We start from the raw sequence: 16,061 nt of genomic DNA, 5'->3' as shown, positions 1-16,061 counted from the left end.
ATCAGGGGATGTACTGTATGGTGATTAACATAATATAATAAAATAAAATTAATTATAAAAAAAAAAAATTTAAACATCGTCTATCACAGCTCCTTCATGTACAGTGGAAGCTCAGCTGGGTAAAGATTTGCCCAAAGGGAATATTAATTAATGACAGAGCCGAGATGAGAATCTAACATCAAGGTCTCTTCTTTTCCCAGAAACTATGCAATGAGAATTTTAAAATAATCTGCTAACTCCCTAACAAAGTACTGTCTCATAAAAGTAGGGGCACATACTACATGGGGAAACTAAGGCCCTGGCAGGGAGACTTGCACAGGATGGCAGAGCCAGACTGAAAGCCAGGTGTCTGAAGCTATAGCCCCTACCACTTTGTAGGGCATATATTATTTAGACATGTGTTCAGTTTGGGAGAACCAAGGAGTGGGGATGACAATTGGGCAAGAGTTCCCAGAGGACAGTAGGCGTGAACTGGACCTTGAAGGATGAGAGGAGTTTTCCAGGTAGGATCACAGTGGCAGTGGGGAAGGTGCAGAAGAGAGGGAGAAAGAATGTTCTAGACAGAGGGAAGAGATATAGCAGCCTGAAGAAGAGATGGCAATAAGGAAGTGACACAGAGCCAGTCTGGGAAGCACAGGCTTCTCCTCCTCTCTGGAAAGTAAAAAGCCGGGTCTATAGCAGGCCAGCTGGAAAAAAGATACACAGGACTGGAGACTCTAGAAAAACATTTTCTAGAGATAAATTTAACAAATAGGAAATTTCACCCTTTTTAGTAGCTGATCTGTGTGACTTGCCTGCCCTTAGTCTGAGCAGTCAACATACAAAGGCTCCAAACACTTATTTGCCATTCACTAAACACCTACTGTGTGCCGGGTGCCAACCACTGAACACCCCTTCTGCACCACTATTGTCGAACTAGGACAGGCAGCGGACAACTCAGTTTCAAATCTCTTTGGTTTGAATATCAACTCCAGGACTCATATGTTACTTTGCACAAGTTATTTCTCCGTGGTTAGTTTCCTCATCTGTTAAATGAGAATACCAATAACTGTTATCATGTAAGACCACTGTCTTAAATGAGATAATTCATGTAAAGGGCTGAGGACACAGCCCAGCAAAGAGCAAGCACTAAGTAAATGTTGGATACTACAAAAAAAAAAAAAAAAAAGCATTGTCTTCAACACCAATCTTGATTCCCTCCCCACACAAAAAATCTTTCCTATATATTCCCTTCCTTTAGTCTCTTATTTTAATGTTTTAAGACACTAATCCAAGTGTGGGTATTATCTATGATTCAACATCCATTATCACCAATTCACACCTTAACTCAAGTTAGTTTACCAGGTTAGCTAACCAACCAATTTACCTCATAACATTTCTACTTTAATAGGAACAGTCTTCAACTAAAGAAGTAAGTGAGAATTTCACATATTATATCAGGTTCAGAAGCAGAGAACCAGTGGGTATTTTGCCTCCTTAAATTATAGTACAGAGCCAGACATCTGTACTCAGGATCGAGACTAGAAAAGAAACTCAACAATATGAGATTTGATTGCCTGTGACATTCCACATTGCTGACCTGAACCCTGCTTGGCAGGAGGACAGTCAACAGATACATGACATGATTTATTTGGCTGAAATTCATAAAAGATGAAAAAGAGTTTAATTTGTTTTCTACCCACCATTTCACATAGTTTTTGCCTAAGATATTTTATTCAGCCTTTTTTTAGGGTAGTGGGGGAGTACAATATCTTTGGATCTTATTAAACTAAAATTCAAGGCAGAATTATTCTGATTCTTAAGATTTACAAATGATTTTCTGAAGACAATATTGTCAAAAATTATCCACTCTCAAATTTAAAGGAGCTTAAAAGTGGGCCTTAAGGATTTAAAGAACAAACAAATCACCTAGAACTTCCAAAAGTACAACTAGAAAGAAAACTTTGAAATATCCAGCAGGTTTAATTTCTGGTATCTGCACTATAAATATAGATTATCACATGTTATGAATCTGTGTAAGTATGGACTAAATTTTCTAACCAGCCCTAATCTGAAAATATTTTTTATGTTAATCAACTTTTCATTTAGATCTCATACTTTTATTTAATAGCAGTTCCTGTAATAGTGGTTATTGGAATACCCAGAATCCTCTATGAAGAATCTGAGATATGGTAAAGATTTATGTTAACTCACTCTTCAAATAAGCTCCAGTAAAATGCCAACTTGTAAAAACATTATTATTATTTTCCTGTTATGACATCAAATTACTTGGGACCTCTCAAACAGTAACAGTCCCAAATCTATCTTCCTAGGATATACAGACTGAGGTTCCACCAATTGGTGAAAAGCCTTTAAAATTTTATACAATATGAGGGCTAGTTATGTTGGTTTTATGAGGGTGAAATAGTCCTAAGGACCTGGTTTCCCATCTTGGTAACTTGCAGCCACTGAAAAAGAAGACAAAATTGCACTATAATAACAAATTTCTGAATATCCTCTTATTCACCTCATTTGTAAGAATTTTGGTTCCACAAACCTGTTATGCACATTTCTATCTCTGTTTACTTGGATTATGTTATCATTTCTTGGAATTCCTGTTTTTACACTTACTTGGAATTCAAACCACATCAATGTTTTAAGGCTCTATTCAGTCCAACTTTCACCTTTAATACTGAGAAGGATTCAACACAGTGATAAAAAAAGGAAGTGCTCCCAAGTTGGACTCCATGGACTCTACCAACACTAGTTGCATGACTGAGGGCAAATTACTAAAGCTCCTATGTTTCAGCTTCATCATTTGTAAAATGGAAATGCTCTGTAGGAATTCTGTGAGATTTCAATAAATTCACACATATAAAGTGCTTTGAACAAGTAATCATTCAGTAAATGTTATCCACTATTATAATTTTTATTATAATCTTCATTCTTCCTGCACTACTCTGTACAATTGTAGACTAATAATTCATAAGAACCCTAGACCGTAGAGGTCATTGAGTTCAATCTCCCACATCAAGTAGTAGCACCCTTAAAATGTTCTTAATATTTGGTCAACCATGAAGATGGTTAAATACTCGCAGTACTAGAAAATTCACCATTCTTCTAAAGGCACAGACTTGTAAATAATTCCAGTCATCAGAAATGTCTTTTATGTATGCTGCCTACTTTCTACTCACTGGTCTTTTATTTCTGTCTCCACAGATTCAAGGCAAACTTGTATCCTCTATCCACTTTCACACAATATTCTGAACAGTCTCTGAATAGGTAAGTAGAACACTTTGTTTAGGAAAGTAAAACAAATTTTGGCAAAATTTATTCAACAAAAACAATGATCAAAAAACTATACCTTCCTATATGAGAAATTAAGGTATTCTTTGCTTCTGAGGAAGTTGGCCAATGATATTCACATTTATCACTCAATCTGCTTAAATAAGCCTATAGATTCTCTGTCAGGCTGCTTTCCAGACTGTACCCAAAGGTATAATTTTTTTGTAGTCTAGTTATTTCTCTATGTAGTCCTTTTGGCTGTGTGTCTTTTCTCCTTGTGATTTTCTCTTTCCTGCCTCTGTTTCTATCTTTCCATGTATCTATCTCCTGCTCTTTTTTCTTTCATCAAACAATCATTTGACAAATATTTGTGTAATGCTACCATGTATCAGGCACTGTGCTAGGCATGGAAAACTCAAAGATAATTAGATCTGGGTCAAATTACTCACAAGCTAAGTTGCAGAGACAGATACATAAACAGTTAACAAAACATCATGGTAATGCAATGAGATAGATATGCTTAGCCTACTGTGAAAACACTAGGAAGGAATGCCCAATGGAAGGAGTCAGGAAAATTTCTGGAAGGAGATAACACCTGATGAAGTCTAGAGTGAGTCTCAGTAGTACCTCTCAAAGTTTAAATCACCTAAGAATCTTGCTTGAAAGATTCAGAGTCAGGAGATTGGGTGGGACTTGAGATACTGCTTTTCTATCAAGCCACAGATGGTGCCCGTGCTGTTGGTCTGCAAAGGTCCTAAAAGATGTCTAATGACTAAATAAAGGTTGGGTGGAGTGAATATAGGCAGGATAGACAGTAGGAAGTAAGTCACAGAGGTAAGAAACACTTCAGTGTGTGTTATGAGAATGAAGCACATTAGTGTCCCTAAGCAATTCAAGAGATCATCAGTTCCTAAAATGGGGGTGGATGGGAATATGGTATATGTTAAGGAGAAGGGAATTTATTACATAGCCAATGGAGTATATCAAAGTAGGTAGGGCAGTTACATGGTAACAACTGCAAATCAGATCTGGTGGTTTCATTGGTAGAATCATGGGCAAGAAGATAACATTCTAGGCTATATTAAATAAGCCTGCTAATAATGATGAGGAGGCAACAGACTTAAAAAAATGTTTAGCAGATAAAGTAAGTTAATTGTATTTTCATTTATTAATTTAAAAATCAGGAAAGTTGTTACTCCTTTGTATTCTTTGCAGGCCTACTATCTATTCTTAATCTGACACTTAGTAACATGTGATCTTGAGCAAGGCACTTAAGCCTCTTTTCACACCAACTTCCACATTTTAAAACAGTGAAGAGTTGACCCAAATAAACACTGTGGTCCCTTTACCCTAAATTTTATGGTCCTCTAAACTAAATTCATTTCTTACTGAATCATGGAATCATAATTTTTAAAACCTACACAACACCTGGAATACATACACCATTTGATTAATATTGACTCTACCCAGGCAACAGGTATTAAATCTTGAGACTTTTTATATATCCTGCCTCTTCTTCACTCATGACATTCACTACTGAGTCCAGTTGCTTTGTACCTATGTTTTACTGGTGATTCTTTGGTTTATGTCCCCATGATTTTTTAACTGGATTCCTCGCAATAGCACCTTAGGTGTTCTCTCTGGCTCCGATCTAATTTTCCTCCAAATACTATCAAAAAATTGAAGAAGTCTGGAGTCAGAAAGTCCTGAGATTGAATACTAAAGTCTATTGCTTCTTAGCTGTGTGACTGTTAGCAAGTTATTTAACCTCTCTAAACCCGAGTTTCCTTATCTGTAAATCATAGGGATGCTATGAAGATAAAATGCTTGTGAAGTGCTTAGCACAATGTTATTACACAGTAAGAACTCAATAAATGCTATTTACGATTTTGAAAGACAAATCTCATAAACACTTGAGCAGGTACTTCACAAAAGAGGAAAACCAAATGGCCGATAAAAAATGAAAAGATGTTGTTCGTCATTAGTAATCAACAAAAAGCCAATTAATACTTCTATGAGTACAATTACATATCCACCTGATTAGCAAAATTTAAGAACTTATAAATCAAATGTTGGTGGGGTATATAACTCCTCTTATATTGCTGATGAGAGTGTAAACTGATATAACTGCTTAGGGACAATATTCTGGCATTATTTAGAAAAACCGAATGTGCACACATCCCCAAATTCAGTAGCTCCTTTCCTTGATACTTATCCTAAAGTAGCTCTTACACATGTGTACTAGAATCTGCAAGCAACTATATAAATATATATACTTAATAACTTGATTATAATATAAGTATAATAAATATATTTACTATATTTAACAAATATATTTACATAAATATGTTCATTTTTATATATATAAATAACTCAGGTTATGCACACATACTAGCAAAGTAATATAGAAACAATCCAAATGTTCACCAACAGTAAAATAGGGAAGTAAATTTGGCATATTCACAGAGTAGAATACTATACAACAATTACATGAATAAACAATATGCATTAATATGGAAAAATCTTACAATGTTTAGCAAAATCAGTTGATTAAGAATATATATAAATATGTATTTATATATGTAATATATTTATATATATATGTAAAACCTAGAATATATATATATATATAACCTAGAAAGAAAAGCAAGGGAACAAGGAACAAGTGTAACAAAAGGCAGGATAGTGGTTAGTGGTCACCTCTAGTGGGGAAGAAAAAGCATGTGATCCTAAAGGAGTACACAGGAATTTACTGGGAATTTATTCCTTAATATAAATGGTGGTTAAATGAGGTTTGCTTATAATTATTCTTTAAACCATATTTGTCTTACACACTTTTCTATGTCTGTGTTTCACAATTAAAAAATAAACCTGATCACGTCATTCTCCTACTTAGAATCTTTCGAAAGTTCTTCATGGTGGAATAAAATCCAAATTTTTTAGCTTTAAGAGGTCCTTCATGATATTTCTCCTGTACCCGTCTTCAGCTTCATTTCTACCACCCCCATTTATGCCCTAGCACAGCAATGTGTTGCATAGTACTCACAAAAAATCATACTCTGACAAGCCTCTGGACCCTTGGAAAATATTCCCACTGTTTTCCTTCCTCTTGTTATTTTTTATTATCCTTAACATTCAGTTAAGGTATCAGTCCCTCTGGGAAGTCTTCTTTGACAAATCCCCATGCCATCTGTATTAGACTCTCTCTGCTGTACCTCCTTTAGCACCCTAATTCTACCCATTTAACAGCCCTGTGTAAGTACCACACTCTGAATAGATCTCCCCCAATTAATGGCACATTTTGTCATGAGCACCATACTCTTTAGACCAGGAGCTCCTTTAAGGCAGGTACTATCTCTCTCATTTATCCCAAGAGTTAAGGATAATATCTACATCACAGATTCTCAATAAATGTTTGCTTAATAAATAAACGTTTAAGATGGGGCAATATATGTTTTCTACATCACTGGAAGTGGCACATAACAGAAACCATCATGTTCAGCCATATAAAATTGCCTTTACATTAGATCCACGATGGTTGATTATTGGCGACATACTATTCTCTTTTATAACAAACACGTATTTCATACATGCTGATTAAGCACAACATAGTGATGACTATTATATCTACTTTCTCAATATAACTGTAGGCAGACTATAATGAAAATCATGATGTGAAATAAGTATAGGGTCAATTTCATAGCCTTCTGCACTTACAGTTTATGCATTAACTCACAAGGAAGCCTACCTACCCAGAGTCATATGAGCCACTAAGCAAACGAAAGAGATGTATTGATCACTAGTTCAAAACAGCCTCTTTTGGAGTCTTACAAGCACCACTGTCATGCGCTATTTCTCAAAGAAGTTATTTGACAGATTATAACTGGTTCATCTCTGCTGGAGTCTATTGATTATTGACTTTGGTGACTATAAAGCATCAAGGATTTGATTTAAAAAATATTTTGCCTGTGTGTGCTGATATTTTTATAAAATAATAAGTTTTCAAATTATTCCAATTATCAGAGAAACTGGATCCACTTTTAATACTGTGTATTTGGCAAAAGGATTTGTAGGGTAAATGTCTATGAACTGAGTTTTATAAAACTGTGCTATGATTTCTCTCCCCTTATTTCCAAGGATCTAAATGTTATGTTAACATATATATTATATACATTCTCTATATACTCCTATACATTTACATAGGAGTGTGTGTGTATGTGGATTCCTGAAAGGTACTGAGCATTATAATTTAGCTCAGAACCAGTTCTTCTACCAGAGGGGATGAATTGGTAAAATATGGAATTTTGCTCTAAATAATAAAAACCACTGAAAAACACTGTTAGCAACCGCTACTCAGGCACATGAAATTGTTCATTGCAGCTATCTTACCAGACCGGTAAGATCATAAAAATCATAGTGTTTTACCATGCACCCATGCCCCTCGAGACTTCACGTGGCATCATTAATTAAACATGCTGTCCTATTGATTTTCACTTCTTTGGTTGAAATTAATTTGGAGCAGTATTTCTTCAGATCCATACACTAAATCCCATACAAAATTTAAGGTGGTTATGGAGATCACGTTTTCTGCTAAGGAACCTTTTTAAATTTGTGACTCACCACTGCTTGTCTGGTTTCTCATCTAGACGGAATGGTTCTAATTCAACAGCTTCTTGCATGAGTTGCCATAATGAAGATCCATGATGGTCCTACCGTTGGTGTTCCTCACGCTAGCCTAAAATCACAGCAAAAACACAGCAAGAATTTGATTTTAACACTTAAGTGGGAATTTCACTTGCATTTAAGGAACCAAAAGACTGACAAAAACAATTGGAAATGAGTGATGGGACACAGGATGAGGGAATAAAACATCCGAAGGCAGTTCACTCTGTTCAAATGTATCACAAACTCAAGAACTTTGGTGTTACCGACACCAGAGTAGCTGGATATTTTAAAATCTGAACAGAAGCCGAATTAATAATTATTACTTTAGCTGACATGGTATTTGGCTTTGTTATATGGATTTGGTTTTGAGACACACGGCACCCTACTCAGCTTCTCCTGGGACAGCTCCATTGTTGCATGTATGCATACTCTGCTTTTCATGGAAGATTTCATTGGAATGATGGGTTACATACTTACCCATAAAAGGAGGAGGAGAAGTTCAAAAACCTCTGAAGTATGTAAAATAAAATAAAACTAAACTGAAGCTGGTCTGAAGGAGGAAACAGACCTATATGTATGCTTTCCCATAATCTGATCTAGTTACAAAAAGAGATTTGTAAATTCAATGTTACTGTTACTTTTTGAGATCATATTGGACCAGCTTCTCCAAGATTTGCCAGTTTCCAATGCTCTACCCATTATCAAACCATAAGTTTTGATTTCTAGAACTTCGGAGAATATGCTCACCATACTGAAAATAAACCTCCTCTCTGCCCCAACGAAGAGTCCCTTTCCTGGCCAGATGCTTACAACTTACGGCAAGGAATTCCTTCCCCACTACACCCTCCTGCTGCCTGACATCCAATGTGGCCTCCAATGTCACATGTATTTCTTTCTCCTCTGAATTCATTATATTTCTTCTCAAATTACTAACACAGCCCTTGATTATACACCATCTTTATTTAACCTCATCTCCCTAAATGACTCTACGTTCCCAAATGTCTCCAAACTCTTCCTTCCATTGCACTTAGTAGAGAACTCTGTACCTGGGAGACATTCATCCAAGGAATATTTATTGTGTCCCCACAATGTGCCAAAAAGACACAGTCAGTACCTGAGAGATTATGCTTTCGTAGAGAACACAGGAAATGGGAATAGGCCATTACTGTACTGTGAGGAGTGCTATGACGGAGGAAGCACAGGCACTGAATACACCTTGCCAGATAAATGGGCCTAAGAGCTTCCATTTCACTTCACTATCAGTGCTTTCAGATCCTCTTTCCAATGTATGAGAAGAGGACAAGTACTTGAAGAAACTCATTTTCAGGAAGCACATGGAGCACCTGGGCAGGTAAACATCCAAAATCCAGGAAGCGGTTCTACTTTTCTACTCCTAGGAAGAGAAGTCACTAAGATGAATTTCTAGTACTTTTTTAAGTCACTGCTGGGTGGTAGCGTTTTCTTCCTGCTTTCTATAACACACACACACACAGTAGCAAAAATCCTATTTATTACTGAGCGGGCCACTCTGCAAATGCCTGAGGGCCCTGTAGGGGAACTCCACTTTACACCTGCACACCATATGGGATTTCAGAGCAACTGTGGGTTAGGAATGCTTCTAAGGAACCTTCAGTCATCTCTTTCCCCATTCAAAACTTTAATTTCCATTCCTAGGAGCATTAGCTCTATAAGCCTATGGCTTTCACATCTCAGAGATAAAAACAGTGAGAAAGGCCACAGAGGCTTATTAAGGATGCAAAACATCAATTCCACTAGAAAAATTCTTTACCAAAAATAAGTATAAATCTGTAGTCCACTTCTCATACCAAATTCTTCTTTTGATTTAAGGATTTTCAATATCACATGAGTTCTCCATTTGGAGTTTCTACCAAGATTCACAACAAGAAATGGAGGGAGGGGGAGGGGGGAGATAGTACCTAAAACATACAGATTTTTCACTTTCCCTCTCTTTGCCTTGATTTTCTTATACGGATAAAATGTACTCAAATTGAAAAATCTTTAGTCAAAACCTGACAACTTTGCTATGAAAATATGTACAGATAGGTAAATTTCTAAAATTCAAGCTCCAATTCTCAATTACATTTTCTCTTTCAAAGAGAAATAATCAATATGCAACATGATCTTTTATCTGAATCAGCAGCAGTGTCTCATCTCAGACTTCTATAATGCAATAAATATATTTAATATACTAAAGAAATATGTGGTTCTTGTTCTCCTTTACCAATAAGCATTCCCCCAGTGGTCTACAGGCCCAACTTTATCCAAGTCCGTGGTCCTCAGAAGAAGGTGTGAGAGATGCATGTGTGGTGGGGAGGAAATACTCAGCCTGCAGCAAACACAGCATTGTACTCCTTTCTGTCATTACTGGACACTTTGTGCTTCTTTTTGCTTAAGTGTTGCAATGTCCAACGAAAAGCTTAAAGGAGACTGCAAGAGGAAATAGTAAACGCAATGGAGAAAGAATGTTAAGTGTCAATTTGTTTACTTCTTCTTCTAATTGAAGGAAGACTCCCTTGCTTTGAGACCCATTATTCTCATAAGCAACTAAGCAATCATTTGATTTGCACACACCAATTCCATGCAAAGTCTTTTAGCTCCAAATGTGACCTGAAGCCAGAACTAGAGCAGGAAGGGAGAGCATCTGCCCCCATGTTTAACAAACAAGAAAGCCCCCAATTTGTCTTTATTTTTATCATCAGTATTAAAAGACTTTTTCACTAAGGTTATATCCAAAGACACAGATTCATTTACATAAAGCCACAATAAAACTTAAAAAAACAAACAAACAAACCTTTAAATAGGGGATGTTTTACCTTTAAACATGGGAGGCTTTTTCACATTACTAAGGTTAGGCAGATCCCTTTTGCTTATGCTATTCCTATAAGATATACTAACCAGGGAAATCCTATGAATTTTCTTGTAACTTAAAAATATACATTTATTTTATAGCATCCACAATCAAGTCCCAGTTCATTCTAACCTTGAAAAACATTGACCACGTCCTATAAAACCACTAAATACTAATAGGTGCAGACGTACCAGATAATGACAGCAAAACACACTCGGTCCCTCTGGGATCTGTTCACAAACATCCCCTTCCAGCATGACAAACACACTCCTCCCAACAGCAGATGCTGTTCTGGGGCAAGCAAGCAGGAAGCTGGAGGCAGCTGATTTTTCCACTCCACATATGATTTCTTACTGCCTCATCATCAAGAATTTTTTTTTTCACCAGAACTGCAAAGATTCTATAACACCAGGAGCCCATCAAATTAAAGCTACTTTACAACAGGAGGGAGTGATGTGCAGATGAAGAAGCACGAAGACTCTTTAATATGTAAGGTCATACCACCTTTGTCATCTGATTTGCTAGTTCCGTTGTAGGGAAGAGAAAATCCAGTTTGCTCTGTGTAATAAAATAAGCTAATCCAGTACTTGATGTCAATTAAGAGTGAGATGGAGGCAGGAAAGGGGATACGTGCCAGAGGCAGCAAAACTGCTCTATCCAGGCTGTCTGGCCCCTAAAATCCAACGGTTCTGAAGTAGAGTCAGCAGCTTGTGAGCTCATTCATGAGCCTCACTACCTATATTTACAACATACATGCTCGCCTATGGCAGAACATATACAGAAGCCTCTCAGAGAGAAGGGGTCATTCCTGCAACCATTTTTGATATGTGGCTCGGCATTCTGTGAGATCTTCTGGGGTCTGACAGCTAGCAAACGAGGGATAGAGGGAGAAATCGGACCGTGGGCTAGCAACACTTATTTTCCTTCCATCTGAACGCTGGCCTGTCCCATGACTTAGCCTGCCTCTTTCTGGTTCGTTCATAAAAGTTACCGTCAACACCCCAGCAGCATGCAGGGCTCTGCAGCAAAGACAGCCCGTGTAAACAACCTTGTGATTCCTTCAGAGCCTACTGCCATGGGATAAGCCATTCTTTTTCTGTAGCTAAATGGCAGTATCTGGGAAGTGAAGTGTTAGAAGGCAAAAGCAGAGACAGCCTCTGGATTTAAATGTAGAGGGGGAAAAATACATATATAATTTTTCTGGAAATATCTCTAACCTTGATGTACTCGAAGATTTTCCAATAAATCACATTTACTTTGCTGCAGGCACAAATACATAAATTCTGACAAGTATACTCATTTCTGATATTTTTTTTCCCAAAAGAGCGCTGACATTTCTAGGGGACACAGTATCCCAGCACAGAATATGGGAACCCTGCCATTAAAAAAAAAAAAAAAAAAAAGGCTGCCTGCTGTGACTAGGAGATCACTTTCTTAAAGGTATCCCTTACCTATGCGACTGCAGTGCCAATGTCTCCTCTAATCTCTAACCTATCCGCTGTCCTGTGTTCCTCTCCCTGGCCTGATTTTAGTCTAGAATTTCTCTGCAAGAGTAATGTCATTAGTTTTGCACCTAAAATATATAAATACCATTCCTTACTAAAAATAAATGTTCCAAAATATTTATTTAAATTACACCTCTCAGGAAGTAAACATAAATGCATACTTAAAGACATGATTTTTTAATGTTTTATGGAACCCAGAGCATTTCTTAGATATAGGACTGAGGTCAGCACCTCTAACACACAAAGCTGTTCGCTGTCTCTCTGTCTCTTTCTCTCCCCCCCTCCCCCGCTGTTTTTCTCTTCCCCTCTGTAGCTCTGCATTGGTCTAAAAACCCCTGGTCACAATAAGAAAGCTCCCTCCCACCCTCTGCCAACCTTCACTCCAAACAGGAAGGTTTCCACATGCCCAAGTCTGGGGAGAGATGCTCCACACAGAAGGAAAGGCTGGTGGCTTCTTGCCTCAGAGGTACTTCACTTCATGAACCTGCTTTCCATCCCATCTCTCCCACTTTTCCCATGCTCGCTCTCCCACCCCACCAGGAGCAATCAATAGGCATCACCCCACCCTCCAAAAAACAGGTTAGAACCCAGAAGGAGCAAAGAGCCACCTACCATTCCGTGCTTGAGAACTACGATCCTGATCCAGCAGTGTTTGCCCCAGAAATCCTCCCTACTTGTTTTTCATTAACCACATCCCAAATTGTAATAAGGAATAGATTCTTTGGAGGTGGGGAAATTGTTTAAAATTAATGATAGACAGGTGATTTCCAAGAAAACCCAATCTTAAAGTCACTCAAGCCCCTAGGAATTGAGGGGTGAGGAGAAAAAAGGAAAATTGTAAAAATGAAAAAAGAAAAGAAAAAGGTAAGCATATAGCAAGCACCACCCACCCCCATAAAAATAAAAAAAGAAGGGGAGGATTTTTTTAAAAAGAAGAAGAGTGGCTTGCTGAATCACCCTCTTTCACTGCCTGGAAACCATTGTGCAGCGTGATGCTGCCTGTACCATTGTGGAACCTACCAGAGGAGACGGACAGAGGGCTTGGGGAATGGGGTTGCTATGGCAACTGAAAGGAGCACACATGACGTCAAAGCCCAGAGAGGTCTAGGGAGGGGTGAGAGGGGGAAAGGGAAAGAGGAAAAAGTCTATGTGCGGCTACAGCTACTGTGTTTTCCGGTGAAATGAGGACCAGGCGAAATGGAAAGGACGACCAGGCAAAATGGAAAGGACTGAGGTTCGTTGGCAGCCGCTATCAGGAGCTACGACATCAGCAGCCCGTCTGCACAACCCAGAGAAACAATCTGCTCCTTGCAGCCCCGGCCCTGTACACAGCAGGGCTGAGGAACGTATGCCTGCAGACCAAAGCACCGTAAGAAATACAGTCCATCTCTGCTTTTCAACTAGCTCAGTTTTTCTCAAACAGCAGAAAGTGAGACTTGTAGTCTCTCTCAATGTCAAAACAAACAAGGATGGAAATAACCTCAGCAGAGAAGTGAGCATCTGAGTCCCAGCTGGACCCCAGAGGTCGTTTGTACGACACTATTCCTCTTCTCTGGTTCCTTGGTTTTTATAAAAATCATAAATAAATACCCACTACACCAAACTCAGCAAACTGATTATTAGATTGCAATTAGAATGTGGAAAAAATTACTGTTAATCTGAGTTAACAAACCAGGGGTTCTTTTTTTTTTTTTTTAATTGCTGATTATTCTCTGGAAAACTGATACAAACTGTATTATTACTATTTGGGGCAAATATCTCTATTTTATTTTATTTAAGTAATTTGCTCTGCTTTTGACTCTTAGAATATATTTTTAAATCCCCATACAGTTTTAGCATCTACAAATAATACTTTTTTAGAATGAAGGCAGTTAACCACTTCCACTACTTTAAAAAATTACCAAATTTTTAACCTTTTTAAAATATTTTCTTTACACAAGGAAAATTTTCAATTCAAATTTGGCCTAACTAGCCTCAGTCCTTGGACTTCTCAAGTTACATTATTTAACCAATTCCTTTTTTGCTTAAACAACTTCGTGGTGGGTTCCTGTCCATTTAAACCAAGTAATGCTGAGTTTTATACCATTGTGCACTGTTTTAGAACCAGCATATTTACATGAAGAAGAACCTTCTTCCGTGTGTTAACAGAAAAGACATAATATGCAACAGACATAAACCAAGCAGTGATCATAGACACTAAAACGTCATAAAACTGTGTGGGACTACATCGGGTGTTGTTTTCATTGTTGTTGCTGCTATTACTTTATTCAGGAGGGAATCTAGAAAAAAAAGTCTTACATGAGTTTTTCTGTCTTTAATATATTGGCCAAGAAAGGTTTTGGATGTTGCTTTACTCTACTTTCAAGTTCAACAGGAATCAGTTGACTATTAACTGTTAGTCTTGGCAATGGGTCTACCTAAAAGAAAACTATGTCTCAAGCAAAAATACGTATTGATTAGCCAAACAACTTTATAGTACAATATAATTAGTATTCAGGCTTTTAAGTTATTGTATTCCAAGCTTTGATATCAAAAGTCAATTTTTAATAACTGGATATCAATGAAGAAAAAATGAACACAATTCTTACCTCACATTGCAAACACAAAAATTAGAGATAAATTATACATCAAAACATAAAAGCTAAAATCTGTAAAGCTATTAGAATAAAATACATCTTTTAGAAGGAAAATAACTTTCTGATCTTGGAGTAGGCAAAGATTTCTTAGGACACAGAAAGTACCATAACAGAAAAAAAAAAAAAATAGACTTGATCAAAATTAAAGCTTCCACTTATTCAAGTCACCATTAAGAAAATGAAAGAGACAAGCCACAGACTAGAAGAAAATAGTCTTGATAAACATCTGAAAATACTTTTGATACTATTATATGATACTATCAAATTCAAATACAAATTCTAGATTATATAAAAATATCTTACAACTCAATGACAAAAACAAACAATTTTGTTTAATGGTCAGTCTTGAGCAGGCACTTGACAAGGGAGATTTATAAATGGTCGATAAGTACATTAAAAATTGTTCAGCATCATTAGTCATCAGAGACATGCAAATTAAAACTGCAATCAATGCCATTTTACCCATAAAAATGGCTAAAATTAAAAAAGACTAACTACACTAAATATTGGCTAAGATATAGAGAAACAAGAACTCTCCTACATTAATGGAGTGAGTATAAAATGGTAAAACTACTTTGGGAAATGGTTTGGCAGGGTTTTTTTTTTTAATTGTAAACATATATCTACAGTATGACTCAACAATTCTATTCATAGATAGTCACCCAAGAGAAAAGAAACATATTTCCATTAAAAAAAAAAAAAACTTGTACATAAATGTGTATGCCAGCTTTATTTGTAATTGATAAAAAGTAGAAACAACTCAAAGTATATCAACAGGAGAGTGAATAAGCAAATTATGATATATTCATATATTAGTATACTATTCAGCAATAAAAAAGAATGTCAACTATAAATAGGTTAGAAACAACCATTTTCTTCCATTAGATATTAATTCTTGATGGCACAATTTACCAATAATAATAGATATCAGCATTGCTTATCAATTAGGAGGTGGGTTTTACTGTCTAGAGCTCTAATTCTGAACCTGCTCATTTCAGTAATATTTAGATGATCAAAATATTCTTTTAAGTCTATTCTATACACCATAGAAAAATTAATTTCCTCAAATTAGATCATTTAATACAAGTTGGCTTTTAAAAAATCAACACTAAATAGATCCCA

The 16,061-nt window shown here is 36.7% G+C and overlaps 1 protein-coding gene across 7 annotated transcripts in view; it reads right to left on the bottom strand.

Annotated features, from left to right (window-relative positions):
* MAPK10 (mitogen-activated protein kinase 10) overlaps positions 1-13,343 on the bottom strand; it is a 295,270-nt gene extending 281,927 nt beyond the window's left edge. For 2 of the 7 annotated variants that reach the window (XM_034671581.1, XM_019806264.2), the window contains exons 1-2: positions 12,916-13,332; positions 7,885-7,999 (exon numbers count right to left, since the gene is read on the bottom strand). The gene's annotated coding sequence lies outside the window, so the exon portion shown is untranslated. Of the gene's footprint in view, positions 1-7,884; positions 8,000-10,989; positions 11,118-12,915 lie in introns of those variants that run through there. The other 5 variants (XM_019806268.2, XM_019806256.2, XM_034671580.1 and 2 more) reach the window with 5 other exon arrangements.
* Positions 13,344-16,061: the final 2,718 nt, after the last annotated feature.

This window comes from Ailuropoda melanoleuca, chromosome 11 (genome assembly GCF_002007445.2).
Source record: "Ailuropoda melanoleuca isolate Jingjing chromosome 11, ASM200744v2, whole genome shotgun sequence".
In the NCBI taxonomy this organism is placed as follows: Eukaryota; Metazoa; Chordata; class Mammalia; order Carnivora; family Ursidae; genus Ailuropoda; species Ailuropoda melanoleuca.
This window is presented reverse-complemented; position numbering and strand designations above follow the sequence as displayed.